This window comes from Colletes latitarsis, chromosome 12 (assembly GCF_051014445.1).
Source record: "Colletes latitarsis isolate SP2378_abdomen chromosome 12, iyColLati1, whole genome shotgun sequence".
Lineage (NCBI taxonomy): Eukaryota > Metazoa > Arthropoda > Insecta > Hymenoptera > Colletidae > Colletes > Colletes latitarsis.
In genome coordinates, this window is record NC_135145.1 from 7,399,131 (window position 1) to 7,420,175 (window position 21,045).

Sequence of the window (21,045 nt, forward strand, 5' to 3'; positions counted from 1 at the left end):
GAATCCCGGATTAACTCACTGTTTCAGTGTGGTACCATATTACTACGTGATCCAAACCAGAAAACGCTCAGGATCTGGCCAACAAGTATGCGAAAAATGCGAAAGTATGAGCCAGATGATGGCAAATTCCAGACCTAACCCTGACCTAACCTGTGTTACCCTCCAATATATAGATCGAATCCAGGATTACTTCACTGTTTCAGTGCGGTACCAAACTACTACCTGATCCAACCCAGAAAACGCCCAGGATCTCGCCAACAAGTATGCGAAAAAGGTGAAAGTATGAGCGAGATGATGGCGAATCCCAGACCTGACCCAGACGTAACCGGTGATATCCTCTAAAAAATTGATCGGACCCCGGTTCAACCCGCTGTTTCATTGTGGTACCACATTACTACGTGATCCATACCAGAAAAAGCCCAGGATCTGGCCAACATTTATACGAAATATGACAAGGTGTGGGCCAGGTAATAGCAAATACCTGACCTAACCCAAACCTAACCGGTGTTACCCTCCAATATATAGATCGAATTCAGGATTAATTCACTGTTTCAGTGTGGCATCACACTACTACGTGATCCAACCCAGAATACGCCCAGGATCTAGCCAAGAAGTATGCGAAAAATGCGAAAGTATGAGCCGGATGATGGCAAATACCAGATCTAACCCTGACCTAATCGGTGTTATCCTCTAAAATATAGATTGAATCCAGGTTTAACCCATGTGGCAGTGAGGTACCACATTAGTACGTGACCCAACCCAGAAAACGCCCAGGATCAGGCCAACAATTATGTGAAAAATGCGAAAGTATGAGCCAGATGATGGCAAATACCAGACCAAACACAAGCCTAACCGGTGTTTTCCTCTAAAATATAGATTGAATCCAGGTTTAACTCACAGTTGCAGTGTGGTACCACATTACTACGTGATCCAATCCAAAGAACGCCCAGGATCTCGCCAACAAGTATGCGAAAAAGGTGAAAGTATGAGCGAGATGATGGCGAAGCCCAGACCTGACCCAGACCTAACCGGTGATATCCTCTAAAAAATTGATCGAACCCCGGTTCAACCCGCTGTTTCATTATGGTACCACATTACTACGTGATCCATACCAGAAAAAGCCCAGGATCTGGCCAACATTTATACGAAATATGACAAAGTATGGGCCAGGTAATAGCAAATACCAGAACTAACCCAAGCCTAACCGGTGTTACCCTCTAATATATAGATCGAATCCAGGATTAACTCACTGTTTCAGTGTAGTATCACATTACTACGTGATCCAAACCAGAAAAAGCCCAGGAACTGGCCAAAATGTATGCGAAAAATGCGAAAGTATGTGCCAGATGATGGCAAATACCAGACCTAACCGTGACCTAACCGGTGTTATCCTCTAAAATATAGATTGAATCCAGGTTTAACCCATGTGGCTGTGAGGTACCACATTACTACGTGACTCAAACCAGAAAACGCCCTGGATCTGGCCAACAAGTATGCGAAAAAAGCGAAAGTATGAGCCAGATGATGGCAAATACCAGACCTAACCCAAGACTAACCGGTGTTACCCTCTAATATATAGATCGAATGCAGGATTAACACAATGTTTCAGTGTAGTATCACATTACTACGTGATCCAAACCAGAAAAAGCCCAGGATCTGGCCAAAAAGTATGCGAAAAATGCGAAAGTATTTGCCAGATGATGGCAAATACCAGACCTAAACCAAACTTAACCGGTGTTACCCTCTAATATATAGATCGAATCCAGGATTAACACACTGTTTCCGTGTGGTACCACATTACTGCGTGATCCAAACCAGAAAAAGCCAGCATTTGGCCAACAATTATGCGAAAAAGGTGAAAGTATGAGCCAGATGATGGCAAATACCAGACCTAACCCAAACCTAACCGGTGTTATCCTCTAAAATATAGATTGTGTCCAGGTTTAACTCACTGTTGCAGTGCGCAACCACATTACTACGTGATCCAAACTAGAAAACGCCCAGGATCTGGCCAATAAGTATGCGAAAAATGCGAAAATATGAGCCAGATGATGGCAAATACCAGACCTAACCCTGACCTAACCGGTGTTATCCTCTAAAATATAGATTGTATCCAGGTTTAACTCACTGTTGCAGTATGGAACCACATTACTACGTGATCCAAACCAGAAAACGCCCAGGATCTGGCCAATAAGTATGCGAAGAATGCGAAACTATGAGCCAGATGATGGCAAATACCAGACCTAACCCTGACCTAGCCGGTGTTATCCTCTAAAATATAGTTTGAATACAGGTTTAACTCACGGTTGCAGTGTGGTGCCACATTACTACGTGATCCAAACCAGAAAAAGCCAGCATTTGGCCAACAATTATGCAAAAAAGGTGAAAGTATGAGCGAGATGATGGCGAATCCCAGACATGACCCAGACCTAACCGGTGTTACCCTCTAATATATAGATCGAATCCAGGATTACTTCACTGTTTCAGTGCGGTACCACACTACTACCTGATCCAACCCAGAAAACGCCCAGGATCTGGCCAACAAGTATGCGAAAAATGCGAAAGTATGAGCCGGATGATGGCAAATACCAGACCTAACCCAAACCTAACCGGTGTTAACCTCTAATATATACATCGAATCCAGGATTACTTTACTTTTTCAGTGCGGTGCCACACTACTACCTGATCCAACCCAGAAAACGCCCAGGATCTGGCCAACAAGTATGCGAAAAATGCGAAACTATGTGCCAGATGATGGCAAATACCAAACCTAACCCTGACCTAGCCGGAGTTATCCTCTAAAATATAGTTTGAATCCAGGTTTAACTCACGGTTGCAGTGTGGTGCCACATTACTACGTGATCCAAACCAGAAAAAGCCAGCATTTGGCCAACAATTATGCAAGAAAGGTGAAAGTATGAGCGAGATGATGGCGAATCCCAGACCTGACCCAGACCTAACCGGTGTTACCCTCTAATATATAGATCGAATCCAGGATTACTTCACTGTTTCAGTGCGGTACCACATTACTACGTGACCCAAAGCAGAAAACGCCCTGGATCTGGCCAACAAGTATGCGAAAAATGCGAAAGTATGAGCCAGATAATGGCAAATACCAGACCTAACCCAAACCTAACCGGTGTTACCCTCCAATATATAGATCGAATCCAGGATTAACTCACTGTTTCCGTGTGGTACCACATTACTGCGTGATCCAAACCAGAAAAAGCCAGCATTTCGCCAACAATTATGCGAAAAAGGTGAAAGTATGAGCGAGATGATGGCGAATACCAGACCTGACCCAGACCTAACCGGTGTTATCGTCTAAAATATAGATTGAATCCAGGTTTAACTCATGTGGCAGTGTGGTACCACATTACTACGTGATCCAAACCAGAAAACGCCCTGGATCTGGCCAACAAGTATGCGAAAAATGCGAAAGTATGAGCCGGATGATGGCAAATACCAGACCTAACCCCGACCTAACCGGTGTTACCCTCCAATATATAGATCGAATCCAGGATTACTTCACTGTTTCAGTGCGGTACCACACTACAAGCTGATCCAACCCAGAAAACGCCCAGGATCTGGCCAACAAGTTGCGAAAAATGCGAAAGTATGAGCCGGATGATGGCAAACACCAGAACTAACCCTGACCTAACCGGTGTTATCCTCTAAAATATAGATTGAATCCAGGTTTAACTCATGTGGCAGTGTGGTACCACATTACTGCGTGATCCAAACCAGAAAACGCCCTGGATCTGGCCAACAAGTATGCGAAAAATGCGAAAGTATGAGCCAGATGTTGGCAAATACCAGACCTAACCCAAACCTAACCGGTGTTACCCTCCAATATATAGATCGAATCCAGGATTAACTCACTGTTTCCGTGTGGTACCACATTACTGCGTGATCCAAACCAGAAAAAGCCAGCATTTGGCCAACAATTATGCGAAAAAGGTGAAAGTATGAGCGAGATGATGACGAATACCAGACCTGACCCAGACCTAACCGGTGTTATCCTCTAAAGAATTGATCGGACCCAGGTTTAACCCGCCGTTTCATTGTGGTACCACATTACTACGTGATCCATACCAGAAAGAGCCCAGGATCTGGCCAAAATTTATACGAAACATGCGAAAGTATGGGCCATGTAATATCAAATACCAGACCTAACCCAAACCTAATCGGTGTTACCCTCTAATATATAGATCGAATCCAGGATTAATTCACTGTTGCAGTGTGGAACCACATTACTACGTGATCCAAACCAGAAAACGCCCAGGATCTGGCCAATAAGTATGCGAAAAATGCGAAACTATGAGCCAGATGATGGCAAATACCAGACCTCACCATGACCTAGCCGGTGTTATCCTCTAAAATATAGGTTGAATCCAGGTTTAACTCACGGTTGCAGTGTGGTGCCACATTACTACCTGATCCAACCCAGAAAACTCCCTGGATCTGGCCAACAAGTATGCGAAAAATGCGAAAGTATGAGCCAGATGATGGCAAATACCAGACCTAACCCTGACCTAACCGGTGTTATCCTCTAAAATATAGATTGTATCCAGGTTTAACTCGATGTTTCAGAGTGGTTCTACATTAGTACGTGATCCAAACCAGAAAACGCCCGGGATCTGGCCAACAAGTATGCGAAAAATGCGAAAGTATGAGACAGATGATGGCAAATACCAGACCTAACCCTGACCTAACCGGAGTTATCCTCTAAAATATAGATTCAATCCTGGTTTAAACCAGTGTTTCAGTGTGGTACCACATTACTACGTGATCCAACCCAGAAAACGCCCAGGGTCATGCCAACAAGTATGCGAAAAATGCGAAAGTATTAGCCAGATGATGACAAATGCCAGTCCTAACCCTGACCTAAGCGGTGTTATCCTCTAAAATATAGATTGAATCCAGGTTTAACTCATGTGGCAGTGTGGTACCACATTACTACGTGATCCAAACCAGAAAACGCACAGGAGCTGGCCAACAAGTATCCGAAATATGCGAAAGTATGAGCCGGATGATGGCAAATACCAGACCTAATCCTGACCTAACCGGTGTTACCCTCTAATATATAGATCGAATCCAGGATTAATTCACTGTTGCAGTGTGGAACCACATTACTACCTGATCCAACCCAGAAAACTCCCTGGATCTGGCCAACAAGTATGCGAAAAATGCGAAAGTATGAGCCAGATGATGGCAAATACCAGACCTAACCCTGACCTAACCGGTGTTATCCTCTAAAATATAGATTGTATCCAGGTTTAACTCGATGTTTCAGAGTGGTTCTACATTAGTACGTGATCCAAACCAGAAAACGCCCGGGATCTGGCCAACAAGTATGGGAAAAATGCGAAAGTATGAGCCGGATGATGGCAAATACCAGACCTAACCCTCACCTGACCGGTGTTATCCTCTAAAATATTGATTGAATCCAGGTTTAACTCATGTGGCAGTGTGGTACCACATTACTACGTGGTCCAAACCAGAAAACGCCCAGGATCTGGTCAACAAGTAGCTGAAAAATGCGAAAGTATGAGACACATGATGGCAAATACCAGACCCAACCCTGACCTAACCGCTGTTATCCTCTAAAATATAGATTGAATCCAGGTTTAACTCAATGTTTGAGTGTGGCACCATATTACTACGTGACCCAAACCAGAAAACGCCCAGTATCTGGACAACAAGTAGCTGAAAAATGCGAAAGTATGAGACAGATGATGGCAAATACCAGACCTAACCCTGACCTAACCGGTGTTAGCCACTGAAATATAGATTGAATCCAGGTTTAGCTCACTGTTTCAGAGTGGTTCTACATTACTACGTGATTCAATCCAGAAAACGCCCAGGATCTCGCCAACAAGTATGCGAAAAACGTGAAAGTATGAGCGAGATGATGGCGAATCCCAGACCTAACCCAAACCTAACCGGTGTTACCCTCTTATATATAGATCGAATCCAGGATTATCTTACTGTTTCAGTGTGGTACCACATTACTACCTGATCCAACCCAGATGACGCCCAGGATCTGGCCAACAAGTATGCGAAAAATGCGAAAGTATGAGCCGGATGATGGCAAATACCAGACCTAACCCTGACCTAACCGGTGTTACCCTCCAATATATAGATCGAATCCAGGATTTCTTTACTGTTTCAGTGCAGTACCACTCTACTACCTGATCCAACCCAGATAACGCCCAGGATCTGGCCAACAAGTATGCGAAAAATGCGAATGTATGAGCCGGATGATGGCAAATACCAGACTAAACCCTGACCTAACAGGTGTTATCCTCTAAAATATAGATTGAATCCAGGTTTAACTCAATGTTTGAGTGTGGCACCATATTACTACGTGACCCAAACCAGAAAACGCCCAGGATCTGGCCAAAAAGTATGCGAAAAATGCGAACGAATGAGCCAGATGATGGCAAATACCGGACCTAACCCAAACCTAACCGGTGTTGCCCTCTTATATATAGATCGAACCCAGGATTATCTTACTGTTTCAGTGTGGTACCACATTACTACGTGATCCAAACCAGAAAAAGCCAGCATTTGGCCAACAATTATGAGAAAAAGGTGAAAGTATGAGCGAGATGATGGCGAATCCCAGACCTGACCCAGACCTAACCGGTGTTATCCTCTAAAGAAATGATCGGACCCCGGTTTAACCCGCTGATTCATTGTGGTACCCCATTACTACGTGATCGATACCAGAAAACGCCCAGGATCAGGCCAACAAGTAGGTGAAAAAGGTGAAAGTATGAGCCAGATGATAACAAATACCAGACCTAACCCTGACCTAAGCGGTGTTTTCCTCTAAAATATAGATTGATTCCAGGTTTAACTCACTGTTGCAGTATGGAACCACATTACTACGTGATCCAAACCAGAAAACGCCCAGGATCTGGCCAATAAGTATGCGAAAAATGCGAAACTATGAGCCAGATGATGGCAAATACCAGACCTAACCCTGACCTAGCCGGTGTTATCCTCTAAAATATAGTTTGAATCCAGGTTTAACTCACGCTTGCAGTGTGGTGTCACATTACTACGTGATCCAAACCAGAAAAAGCCAGCATTTGGCCAACAAGTATGCGAAAAATGCGAAAGTATGAGCCAGATGATGGCAAATACCAGACCTAACCCAAACCTAACCGGTGTTAACCTCTAATATATACATCGAATCCAGGATTACTTTACTTTTTCAGTGCGGTGACACTACTACCTGATCCAACCCAGAAAACGCCCAGGATCTGGCCAACAAGTATGCGAAAAATGCGAAAGTATGAGCCAGGTGATGGCAAATACCAAACCTAACCCTGACCTAACCGGTGTTATCCTCTAAGATATAGATTGTATGCAGGTTTAACTCACTGTTGCAGTGCGGAACCACATTACTACGTGACCCAAACTAGAAAACGCCCAGGATCTGGCCAATAAGTATGCGAAAAATGCGAAAATATGAGCCAGATGATGGCAAATACCAGACCTAACCCTGACCTAACCGGTGTTATCCTCTAAAATATAGATTGTATCCAGGGTTAACTCACTGTTGCAGTGTGGAACCACATTACTACGTGATCCAAACCAGAATACGCCCAGGATCTGGCCAATAAGTATGCGAAAAATGCGAAACTATGAGCCAGATGATGGCAAATACCAAACATAACCCTGACCTAGCCGGTGTTATCCTCTAAAATATAGTTTGAATCCAGGTTTAACTCGCGGTTGCAGTGTGGTGCCACATTACTACGTGATCCAAACCAGAAAAAGCCAGCATTTGGCCAACAATTATGCAAAAAAGGTGAAAGTATGAGCGAGATGATGGCGAATCCCAGACCTGACCCAGACCTAACCGGTGTTACCCTCTAATATATAGATCGAATCCAGGATTACTTCACTGTTTCAGTGCGGTACCACACTACTACGTGATCTAACCCTGAAATCGCCCAGGATCTGGCCAACAAGTATGCCAAAAATGCGAAAGTATGAGCCGGATGATGGCAAATACCAGACCTAACCCTGACCTAACCGGTGTTACCCTCTAATATAAAGATCGACTCCTGGTTTAACACACTGTTTCAGTGTGGTACCACATTACTACGTGATCCAAACCAGAAAACGCCCTGGAACTGGCAAACAAGTATGCGAAAAATGCGAAAGTATGAGCCAGATGATGGCAAGTACCAGACCTAACCCAAACCTAACCGGTGTTACCCTCTAATATATAGATCGAATCCAGGATTATCACACTGTTTCAGTGTGGTACCACATTACTACGTGACCCAAGCCTGAAAAAGCCAGCATTTGGTCAACAATTATACGAAAAAGGTGAAAGTATGAGCGAGATGAAGGCGAATCCCAGACCTGACCCTGACCTAACCGGTGTTATCCTCTAAAGAATTGATCGGACCCCGGTTTAACCCGCTGTTTCATTGTGGTACCACATTACTACGTGATCCATACCAGAAAAAGCCCAGGATCTGGCCAACATTTTTACGAAATATGCGAAAGTATGGGCCAGGTAATAGCAGATACCAGACCTAACCCAAACCTAACCGGTGTTACCCTCTAATATATTGATCGAATCCAGGATTAATTCACTGTTTCAGTGTGGCATCACACTACTACGTGATCCAACCCAGAAAACGCCCAGGATCTGGCCAAAAAGTATCCGAAAAATGCGAAAGTATGATCCATATGATGGAAAATACCAGACCTAACCATGACCTAACCGGTGTGATCCTCTAAAATATAGATTGAATCCTGATTTAACCCACTGTTTCAGTGTGGTACCACATTACTACGTGATCCAAACCAGAAAACGCCCTGCATCTGGCCAACAAGTATGCGAAAAATGCGAAAGTATGAGCCAGATGATGGCAAATACCAGACCTAACCCAAACCTAACCGGTGTTACCCTCTAATATATAGATCGAATCCAGGATTAACTCACTGTTTCCGTGTGGTACCACATTACTGCGTGATCCAAACCAGAAAAAGCCAGCATTTGACCAACAATTATGCGAAAAAGGTGAAAGTATGAGCGAGATGATGGCGAATACCAGACCTGACCCAGACCTAACCGGTGTTATCCTCTAAAGGATTGATCGGACCCCGGTTTAACCCATTGTTTCTGTGTGGTTCCACATTACTACGTGATCCAACCTAGAAAACACCAAGGATCAGGCCAACAAGTAGGTGAAAAAGGCGAAAGTATGAGCCAGACGATGGGAAATACCAGACCAAACCCTGACCTAAGCGGTGTTTTCCTCTAAAATATAGATTGAATCCAGGTTTAACTCACGGTTTCAGTGTGGTACCACATTACTACCTGATCCAACCCAGATGACGCCCAGGATCTGGCCAACAAGTATGCGAAAAATGCGAAAGTATGAGCCGGATGATGGCAAATACCAGACCTAACCCTGACCTAACCGGTGTTACCCTCCAATATATAGATCGAATCCAGGGTTACTTCACTGTTTCAGTGCGGTACCACACTACTAGCTGATCCAACCCAGAAAACGCCCAGGATCTGGCCAACAAGTATGCGAAAAATGCGAAAGTATGAGCCGGATGATGGCAAACACCAGAACTAACCCTGACCTAACCAGTGTTATGCTCTAAAATATAGATTGAATCCAGGTTTAACTCATGTGGCAGTGTGGTACCACATTACTACGTGATCCAAACCAGAAAACGCCCTGGATCTGGCCAACAAGTATGCGAAAAATGCGAAAGTATGAGCCAGATGATGGCAAATACCAGACCTAACCCAAACCTAACCGGTGTTACCCTCTAATATATAGATCGAATCCAGGATTAACACACTGTTTCCGTGTGGTACCACATTACTGCGTGATCCAAACCAGAAAAAGCCAGCATTTGGCCAACAATTATGCGAAAAAGGTGAAAGTATGAGCGAGATGATGGCGAATACCAGACCTGACCCAGACCTAACCGGTGTTATCCTCTAAAGAATTGATCGGACCCAGGTTTAACCCACCGTTTCATTGTGGTACCACATTACTACGTGATCCATACCAGAAAGAGCCCAGGATCTGGCCAAAATTTATACGAAACATGCGAAAGTATGGGCCATGTAATATCAAATACCAGACCTAACCCAAACCTAATCGGTGTTACCCTCTAATATATAGATCGAATCCAGGATTAATTCACTGTTGCAGTGTGGAACCACATTACTACGTGATCCAAACGAGAAAACGCCCAGGATCTGGCCAATAAGTATGCGAAAAATGCGAAACTATGAGCCAGATGATGGCAAATACCAGACCTCACCCAGACCTAGCCGGTGTTATCCTCTAAAATATAGGTTGAATCCAGGTTTAACTCACGGTTGCAGTGTGGTGCCACATTACTACCTGATCCAACCCAGAAAACTCCCTGGATCTGGCCAACAAGTATGCGAAAAATGCGAAAGTATGAGCCAGATGATGGCAAATACCAGACCGAACCCTCACCTAACCGCTGTTATCCTCTAAAATATAGATTGAATCCAGGTTTAACTCAGTGTTGCAGTGTGGAACCACATTACTACGTGATCCAAACAAGAAAACGCACAGGAGCTGGCCAACAAGTATCCGAAATATGCGAAAGTATGAGCCGGATGATGGCAAATACCAGACCTAATCCTGACCTAACCGGTGTTACCCTCTAATATATAGATCGAATCCAGGATTAACTCACTGTTTCAGTGTGGTGCCACATTACTACGTGATCCAAACCAGAAAACGCCCAGTATCTGGCCAACAAGTAGCTGAAAAATGCGAAAGTATGAGACAGATGATGGCAAATGCCAGACCTAACCCTGACCTAACCGCTGTTATCCTCTAAAATATAGATTGAATCCAGGATTAACCCACTGATTCAGTGTGGTACCATATTACCACGTCATACAAACCAGAAAACGTTCAGGATCTGGCCAACAAGTATGCGAAAAATACGATAGTATGAGCCAGATGATGGCAAATACCAGACCTAACCCAAACCTAACCGGTGTTAGCCACTGAAATATAGATTGAATCCAGGTTTAACTCACTGTTTCAAAGTGGTTCTACATTACTACGTGATTCAATCCAGAAAACGCCCAGGATCTCGCCAACAAGTATGCGAAAAACGTGAAAGTATGAGCGAGATGATGGCGAATCCCAGACCTAACCCAAACCTAACCGGTGTTACCCTCTTATATATAGATCGAATCCAGGATTATCTTACTGTTTCAGTGTGGTACCACATTACTACCTGATCCAACCCAGATGACGCCCAGGATCTGGCCAACAAGTATGCGAAAAATGCGAAACTATGAGCCAGATGATGGCAAATACCAGACCTCACCCAGACCTAGCCGGTGTTATCCTCTAAAATATAGGTTGAATCCAGGTTTAACTCACGGTTGCAGTGTGGTGCCACATTACTACCTGATCCAACCCAGAAAACTCCCTGGATCTGGCCAACAAGTATGCGAAAAATGCGAAAGTATGAGCCAGATGATGGCAAATACCAGACCGAACCCTCACCTAACCGCTGTTATCCTCTAAAATATAGATTGAATCCAGGTTTAACTCAGTGTTGCAGTGTGGAACCACATTACTACGTGATCCAAACAAGAAAACGCACAGGAGCTGGCCAACAAGTATCCGAAATATGCGAAAGTATGAGCCGGATGATGGCAAATACCAGACCTAATCCTGACCTAACCGGTGTTACCCTCTAATATATAGATCGAATCCAGGATTAACTCACTGTTTCAGTGTGGTGCCACATTACTACGTGATCCAAACCAGAAAACGCCCAGTATCTGGCCAACAAGTAGCTGAAAAATGCGAAAGTATGAGACAGATGATGGCAAATGCCAGACCTAACCCTGACCTAACCGCTGTTATCCTCTAAAATATAGATTGAATCCAGGATTAACCCACTGATTCAGTGTGGTACCATATTACCACGTCATACAAACCAGAAAACGTTCAGGATCTGGCCAACAAGTATGCGAAAAATACGATAGTATGAGCCAGATGATGGCAAATACCAGACCTAACCCAAACCTAACCGGTGTTAGCCACTGAAATATAGATTGAATCCAGGTTTAACTCACTGTTTCAAAGTGGTTCTACATTACTACGTGATTCAATCCAGAAAACGCCCAGGATCTCGCCAACAAGTATGCGAAAAACGTGAAAGTATGAGCGAGATGATGGCGAATCCCAGACCTAACCCAAACCTAACCGGTGTTACCCTCTTATATATAGATCGAATCCAGGATTATCTTACTGTTTCAGTGTGGTACCACATTACTACCTGATCCAACCCAGATGACGCCCAGGATCTGGCCAACAAGTATGCGAAAAATGCGAAAGTATGAGCCGGATGATGGCAAATACCAGACCTAACCCTGACCTAACCGGTGTTACCCTCCAATATATAGATCGAATCCAGGATTTCTTTACTGTTTCAGTGCAGTACCACTCTACTACCTGATCCAACCCAGAAAACGCCCAGGATCTGGCCAACAAGTATGCGAAAAATGCGAAAGTATGAGCCGGATGATGGCAAATACCAGACCAAACCCTGACCTAACAGGTGTTATCCTCTAAAATATAGATTGAATCCAGGTTTAACTCAATGTTTGAGTGTGGCACCATATTACTACGTGACCCAAACCAGAAAACGCCCAGGATCTGGCCAAAAAGTATGCGAAAAATGCAAACGAATGAGCCAGATGATGGCAAATACCAGACCTAACCCAAACCTAACCGGTGTTACCCTCTTATATATAGATCGAATCCTGGATTATCTTACTGTTTCAGTGTGGTACCACATTACTACGTGATCCAAACCAGAAAATGCCAGCATTTGGCCAACAATTATGAGAAAAAGGTGAAAGTATCAGCGAGATGATGGCGAATCCCAGACCTGACCCAGACCTAACCGGTGTTATCCTCTAAAGAAGTGATCGGACCCCGGTTTAACCCGCTGTTTCATTGTGGTACCACATTACTACGTGATCGATACCAGAAAACGCCCAGGATCAGGCCAACAAGTAGGTGAAAAAGGTGAAAGTATGAGCCAGATGATAACAAATACCAGACCCTAACCCTGACCTAAGCGGTGTTTTCTTCTTAAATATAGATTGATTCCAGGTTTAACTCACAGTTGCAGTGTGGTACCACATTGCTACGTGACACAAACCTGAAAACGCCCAGGATCTGGCCAACAAGTATGCGAAAAATGCGTAAGTATGAGCCAGATGATCGCAAATACCAGACCTAACCCTGACCTAACCGGTGTTAGCCACTGAAATATAGATTGAATCCAGGTTTAACTCACTGTTTCAGAGTGGCTCTACATTACTACGTGATTCAATCCAGAAAATGCCCAGGATCCCGCCAACAAGTATGCGAAAAACGTGAAAGTATGAGCGAGATGATGGCGAATCCCAGACCTGACCCAGACCTAACCGGTGATATCCTCTAAAATATAGATTGAATCCAGGTTTTACACACTGTTTCAGTGTGGTACCATATTACTACGTGTTCCAAACCAGAAGACGCCCAGTATCTGGCAAATAAGTATGCGAAAAATGCGAAAGTATGAGTCGGATGATGGCAAATACCTGAGTTAACCCAGACCTAACCGGTGTTATCCTCTTAAATTTAGAATGAATCCAGGTTTAACTCACTGTTTAAGTGTGATACCACATTGCTATGTGATCCAAACCAGAAAACGCCCAGGATCTGGCCAACAAGTATGCGAAAATGGCGAAAGTATGAGCCAGATAATGGCAAGTACCAGACCTAACGCAAACCTAACCGGTGTTACCCTCTAATATATAGATCGAATCCAGGATTAACTCACTGTTTCCGTGCGGTACCACATTACCACGTGATCCAACCCAGAAAACGCCCAGTATCTGGCCAACAAGTAGGTGAAAAATGCGAAAGTATGAGCCAGATGATGGCAAATACCAGACCTAACCCTGACCTAACCGGTGTTATCCTCTAAAATATAGATTGAATCCAGGTTTAACTCATGTGGCTGTGTGGTACCACATTACTACGTGATCCAAACCAGGAAACGCCCTGGATTTGGCCAACAAGTATGCGAAAAATGCGAAAGTATGAGCCAGATGATGGCAAATACCAGACCTAACCCAAACCTAACCGGTGTTACCTTCTAATATATAGATCGAATCCAGGATTAACTCACTGTTTCAGTGTGGTACCACATTACTACGTGATCCAATCCAGAAAACGCCCTGGATCTGGCCATCAAGTATGCGAAAAATGCGAAAGTATGAGGCAGACGATGGCAAATACCGTATCTAACCCTGACCTAACCGGTGTTATCCTCTAAAATATAGATTGAATCCAGGTTAAACTCATGTGGCAGTGTGGTACCACATTACTGCGTGATCCAAACCAGAAAACGCCCAGGATCTGGCCAACAAGTATGCGAGAAATGCAGAAGTGTGAGCCGAATGATGGCAAATACCAGACCTAACCCAGACCTAACCGGTGTTATCCTCTAAAATATAGATTGAATCCAGGTTTAACTCACTGTTGCAGTGTGGAACCACATTACGACGTGATCCAAACCAGAAAATGCCCAGGATCTGGCCAACTAGAATGCGAAAAATGCAAAAGTATGAGCCGGATGATGGCAAATACCAGACCTAACCCTGACCTAACCGGTGTTATCCTCCATAATATAGATTGTATCCAGGTTTAGCTCACTGTTTCAGAGTGGTTCTACATTACTGCGTGATCCAAACCAGAAAACGCCCAGGATCTGGCCAACAAGTATGCGAAAAATGCGAAAGTATGAGCCGGATGATGGCAAATACCAGACCTAACGCAAACCTAACCGGTGTTACCCTCTAATATATAGATCGAATCCAGGATTAACTCACTGTTTCCGTGCGGTACCACATTACCACGTGATCCAACCCAGAAAACGCCCAGTATCTGGCCAACAAGTAGGTGAAAAATGCGAAAGTATGAGCCAGATGATGGCAAATACCAGACCTAACCCTGACCTAACCGGGGTTACCCTCTAATATATAGATCGAATACAGGATTAACTCACAGTTTCAGTGTGGTACCACATTACTACGTGATCCAAACCAGAAAACGCCATGGATCTGGCCAACAAGTATGCGAAAAATGCGAAAGTATGAGGCAGGCGATGGCAAATACCAGACCCAACCCTGGACCTCACCGCTGTTATCCTCCAAAATATACATTGAATCCAGGATTAACTCGCTGTTTCAGTGTGGTACCACATTACTACGTGATCCAAACCAGAAAAGGCCAGGATCTGGCTAACAAGTATGCGAAAAATGCGAAAGTATGAGTCAGATGATGGCAAATGCCAGACCTAACCCTGACCTAACCGGTGTTATCCTCTAAAATATAGATTGAATCCAGTTTTAACTCATGTGGCAGTGTGGTACCACATTACTGCGTGATCCAAACCAGAAAACGCCCAGGATCTGGCCAACAAGTATGCGAGAAATGCAGAAGTGTGAGCCGAATGATGGCAAATACCAGACCTAACCCAGACCTAACCGGTGTTATCCTCTAAAATTTAGAATGAATCCAGGTTTAACTCACTGTTTAAGTGTGATACCACATTGCTATGTGATCCAAACCAGAAAACGCCCAGGATCTGGCCAACAAGTATGCGAAAATTGCGAAAGTATGAGCCAGATGATGGCAAATACCAGACCAAACCCAAACCTAACCGGTGTTACCCTCTAATATATAGATCGAATCCAGGATTAACTCACCCTTTCAGTGTGGTACCACATTACTACGTGATCTAAACCGGAAAACGCGCTGGATCTGGCCACCAAGTATGCGAAAAATGCGAAAGTATGAGGCAGACGATGGCAAATACCAGACCTAACCCTGGCCTAACCGGTGTTATCCTCTAAAATATAGATTGAATCCGGGTGTAACTCAGTGTTGCAGTGTGGAACCACATTACTACGTGATCCAAACCAGAAAATGCCCAGGATCTGGCCAACAAGTATGCGAAAAATGCAAAAGTATGAGCCGGATGATAGCAAATACCAGACCTAACCCTGACCTAACCTGTGTTATCCTCCAAAATATACATTGTATCCAGGTTTAGCTCACTGTTTCAGAGTGGTTCTATATTACTGCGTGATCCGAACCAGAAAACGCCCAGGATCTGGCCAACAAGTTTGCGAAAAATGCGAAAGTATGAGGCAGGCGGTGGCAAATACCAGACCTAACCCTGACCTCACCGCTGTTATCCTCTAAAATATAGATTGAATCCTGGATTAACTCACTGTTTCAGCGTGGTACCACATCACTACGTGATCCAAACCAGAAAACGCCCAGGATCTGGCCAACAAGTAGGTGAAAAAGGTGAAAGTATGAGCCAGATGATAACAAATACCAGACCCTAACCCTGACCTAAGCGGTGTTTTCTTCTTAAATATAGATTGATTCCAGGTTTAACTCACAGTTGCAGTGTGGTACCACATTGCTACGTGACACAAACCTGAAAACGCCCAGGATCTGGCCAACAAGTATGCGAAAAATGCGTAAGTATGAGCCAGATGATCGCAAATACCAGACCTAACCCTGACCTAACCGGTGTTAGCCACTGAAATATAGATTGAATCCAGGTTTAACTCACTGTTTCAGAGTGGCTCTACATTACTACGTGATTCAATCCAGAAAATGCCCAGGATCCCGCCAACAAGTATGCGAAAAACGTGAAAGTATGAGCGAGATGATGGCGAATCCCAGACCTGACCCAGACCTAACCGGTGATATCCTCTAAAATATAGATTGAATCCAGGTTTTACACACTGTTTCAGTGTGGTACCATATTACTACGTGTTCCAAACCAGAAGACGCCCAGTATCTGGCAAATAAGTATGCGAAAAATGCGAAAGTATGAGTCGGATGATGGCAAATACCTGAGTTAACCCAGACCTAACCGGTGTTATCCTCTTAAATTTAGAATGAATCCAGGTTTAACTCACTGTTTAAGTGTGATACCACATTGCTATGTGATCCAAACCAGAAAACGCCCAGGATCTGGCCAACAAGTATGCGAAAATGGCGAAAGTATGAGCCAGATAATGGCAAGTACCAGACCTAACGCAAACCTAACCGGTGTTACCCTCTAATATATAGATCGAATCCAGGATTAACTCACTGTTTCCGTGCGGTACCACATTACCACGTGATCCAACCCAGAAAACGCCCAGTATCTGGCCAACAAGTAGGTGAAAAATGCGAAAGTATGAGCCAGATGATGGCAAATACCAGACCTAACCCTGACCTAACCGGTGTTATCCTCTAAAATATAGATTGAATCCAGGTTTAACTCATGTGGCTGTGTGGTACCACATTACTACGTGATCCAAACCAGGAAACGCCCTGGATTTGGCCAACAAGTATGCGAAAAATGCGAAAGTATGAGCCAGATGATGGCAAATACCAGACCTAACCCAAACCTAACCGGTGTTACCTTCTAATATATAGATCGAATCCAGGATTAACTCACTGTTTCAGTGTGGTACCACATTACTACGTGATCCAATCCAGAAAACGCCCTGGATCTGGCCATCAAGTATGCGAAAAATGCGAAAGTATGAGGCAGACGATGGCAAATACCGTATCTAACCCTGACCTAACCGGTGTTATCCTCTAAAATATAGATTGAATCCAGGTTAAACTCATGTGGCAGTGTGGTACCACATTACTGCGTGATCCAAACCAGAAAACGCCCAGGATCTGGCCAACAAGTATGCGAGAAATGCAGAAGTGTGAGCCGAATGATGGCAAATACCAGACCTAACCCAGACCTAACCGGTGTTATCCTCTAAAATATAGATTGAATCCAGGTTTAACTCACTGTTGCAGTGTGGAACCACATTACGACGTGATCCAAACCAGAAAATGCCCAGGATCTGGCCAACTAGAATGCGAAAAATGCAAAAGTATGAGCCGGATGATGGCAAATACCAGACCTAACCCTGACCTAACCGGTGTTATCCTCCATAATATAGATTGTATCCAGGTTTAGCTCACTGTTTCAGAGTGGTTCTACATTACTGCGTGATCCAAACCAGAAAACGCCCAGGATCTGGCCAACAAGTATGCGAAAAATGCGAAAGTATGAGCCGGATGATGGCAAATACCAGACCTAACGCAAACCTAACCGGTGTTACCCTCTAATATATAGATCGAATCCAGGATTAACTCACTGTTTCCGTGCGGTACCACATTACCACGTGATCCAACCCAGAAAACGCCCAGTATCTGGCCAACAAGTAGGTGAAAAATGCGAAAGTATGAGCCAGATGATGGCAAATACCAGACCTAACCCTGACCTAACCGGGGTTACCCTCTAATATATAGATCGAATACAGGATTAACTCACAGTTTCAGTGTGGTACCACATTACTACGTGATCCAAACCAGAAAACGCCATGGATCTGGCCAACAAGTATGCGAAAAATGCGAAAGTATGAGGCAGGCGATGGCAAATACCAGACCCAACCCTGGACCTCACCGCTGTTATCCTCCAAAATATACATTGAATCCAGGATTAACTCGCTGTTTCAGTGTGGTACCACATTACTACGTGATCCAAACCAGAAAAGGCCAGGATCTGGCTAACAAGTATGCGAAAAATGCGAAAGTATGAGTCAGATGATGGCAAATGCCAGACCTAACCCTGACCTAACCGGTGTTATCCTCTAAAATATAGATTGAATCCAGTTTTAACTCATGTGGCAGTGTGGTACCACATTACTGCGTGATCCAAACCAGAAAACGCCCAGGATCTGGCCAACAAGTATGCGAGAAATGCAGAAGTGTGAGCCGAATGATGGCAAATACCAGACCTAACCCAGACCTAACCGGTGTTATCCTCTAAAATTTAGAATGAATCCAGGTTTAACTCACTGTTTAAGTGTGATACCACATTGCTATGTGATCCAAACCAGAAAACGCCCAGGATCTGGCCAACAAGTATGCGAAAATTGCGAAAGTATGAGCCAGATGATGGCAAATACCAGACCAAACCCAAACCTAACCGGTGTTACCCTCTAATATATAGATCGAATCCAGGATTAACTCACCCTTTCAGTGTGGTACCACATTACTACGTGATCTAAACCGGAAAACGCGCTGGATCTGGCCACCAAGTATGCGAAAAATGCGAAAGTATGAGGCAGACGATGGCAAATACCAGACCTAACCCTGGCCTAACCGGTGTTATCCTCTAAAATATAGATTGAATCCGGGTGTAACTCAGTGTTGCAGTGTGGAACCACATTACTACGTGATCCAAACCAGAAAATGCCCAGGATCTGGCCAACAAGTATGCGAAAAATGCAAAAGTATGAGCCGGATGATAGCAAATACCAGACCTAACCCTGACCTAACCTGTGTTATCCTCCAAAATATACATTGTATCCAGGTTTAGCTCACTGTTTCAGAGTGGTTCTATATTACTGCGTGATCCGAACCAGAAAACGCCCAGGATCTGGCCAACAAGTTTGCGAAAAATGCGAAAGTATGAGGCAGGCGGTGGCAAATACCAGACCTAACCCTGACCTCACCGCTGTTATCCTCTAAAATATAGATTGAATCCTGGATTAACTCACTGTTTCAGCGTGGTACCACATCACTACGTGATCCAAACCAGAAAACGCCCAGGATCTGGCCAACAAGTAGGTGAAAAAGGTGAAAGTATGAGCCAGATGATAACAAATACCAGACCCTAACCCTGACCTAAGCGGTGTTTTCTTCTTAAATATAGATTGATTCCAGGTTTAACTCACAGTTGCAGTGTGGTACCACATTGCTACGTGACACAAACCTGAAAACGCCCAGGATCTGGCCAACAAGTATGCGAAAAATGCGTAAGTATGAGCCAGATGATCGCAAATACCAGACCTAACCCTGACCTAACCGGTGTTAGCCACTGAAATATAGATTGAATCCAGGTTTAACTCACTGTTTCAGAGTGGCTCTACATTACTACGTGATTCAATCCAGAAAATGCCCAGGATCCCGCCAACAAGTATGCGAAAAACGTGAAAGTATGAGCGAGATGATGGCGAATCCCAGACCTGACCCAGACCTAACCGGTGATATCCTCTAAAATATAGATTGAATCCAGGTTTTACACACTGTTTCAGTGTGGTACCATATTACTACGTGTTCCAAACCAGAAGACGCCCAGTATCTGGCAAATAAGTATGCGAAAAATGCGAAAGTATGAGTCGGATGATGGCAAATACCTGAGTTAACCCAGACCTAACCGGTGTTATCCTCTTAAATTTAGAATGAATCCAGGTTTAACTCACTGTTTAAGTGTGATACCACATTGCTATGTGATCCAAACCAGAAAACGCCCAGGATCTGGCCAACAAGTATGCGAAAATGGCGAAAGTATGAGCCAGATAATGGCAAGTACCAGACCTAACGCAAACCTAACCGGTGTTACCCTCTAATATATAGATCGAATCCAGGATTAACTCACTGTTTCCGTGCGGTACCACATTACCACGTGATCCAACCCAGAAAACGCCCAGTATCTGGCCAACAAGTAGGTGAAAAATGCGAAAGTATGAGCCAGATGATGGCAAATACCAGACCTAACCCTGACCTAACCGGTGTTATCCTCTAAAATATAGATTGAATCCAGGTTTAACTCATGTGGCTGTGTGGTACCACATTACTACGTGATCCAAACCAGGAAACGCCCTGGATTTGGCCAACAAGTATGCGAAAAATGCGAAAGTATGAGCCAGATGATGGCAAATACCAGACCTAACCCAAACCTAACCGGTGTTACCTTCTAATATATAGATCGAATCCAGGATTAACTCACTGTTTCAGTGTGGTACCACATTACTACGTGATCCAATCCAGAAAACGCCCTGGATCTGGCCATCAAGTATGCGAAAAATGCGAAAGTAAGAGGCAGACGATGGCAAAT